Raw genomic sequence first — 823 nt, forward strand, 5'->3', positions numbered from 1 at the left:
CATTATACTAATTTGCATTCACTCTACATGATCTTTATAGCTGTGCTTTATAATTGCACACAGATTTACACCTCCACAACTGAAGGACCCTTGAAGTTTGCACCAAGTCCAAATAGATCCTTTGCCCATAGAACAAATTATGAAAAGATGCATAAACATGTTCATTTTTGCATATAGATACATTAGTTTTTTTAAAGACCTCCCGATAAGGCACTGTTTATGCAGAAAGTTTATTGACTGACCTGGGTTTCTTTACAAGTGTGGAAGGAGAAGTTCTGCAGGACTCGTATGAGAGCAAGTTTCATGTTCATGAGTGCAAATCTCATGCCAATGCAGTTCCTAGGTCCATTCCCAAAGGGCATGTATATGTAAGGATCAATATTCTCCTTGTTCTTCTTACTGAACCTGGTTGGAAATAGTAGATGAAAACAAGTTCAGGGAGCAATGGGAAAGAGACCAAAAAAAAAAAAAAAAAAAAAAAAACCAAGATGTGTTATATGCGTGCACAAATTCCCCATGATAAATGCAATCACTCTGTTCTGTAAACATGTACTAATAAAAACTTTAAATAAAATAATAATCCAGGAAAAAAAAACAAGTAAATGAAACAAATGCATAAGAGCTACAGATTTGGAGTTCTCAGCTACATCCCTCAAACAAGAATATACGTGATATTTCGTGGGTTGCTCATCAAAAGCTGCAGTAGTTGCTTCACTGTGAGAACTATACGCTAAAGGTCATTTGCACTCCTCATGCCCTCTAGGAGATTCTAGTTCTGTTGGGATGAGATGGGGTGAATGCTGTTTGAAAGAACATGTATCTC

General features: G+C 36.6%; 1 long non-coding RNA gene across 1 annotated transcript in view; it reads right to left on the reverse strand.

The window, feature by feature from the left end:
* LOC102017938 overlaps positions 1-431 on the reverse strand; it is a 2,778-nt gene extending 2,347 nt beyond the window's left edge. The window contains exon 1 of the long non-coding RNA XR_265181.2: positions 243-431. This is a non-coding gene — a long non-coding RNA (uncharacterized LOC102017938). The remainder of the gene's footprint in view (positions 1-242) is intronic.
* Between the last annotated feature and the right edge of the window lie 392 nt (positions 432-823).

This window comes from Chinchilla lanigera, unplaced genomic scaffold, assembly GCF_000276665.1.
Source record: "Chinchilla lanigera isolate Chin_1 unplaced genomic scaffold, ChiLan1.0 scaffold00266, whole genome shotgun sequence".
Classification (NCBI taxonomy): domain Eukaryota; kingdom Metazoa; phylum Chordata; class Mammalia; order Rodentia; family Chinchillidae; genus Chinchilla; species Chinchilla lanigera.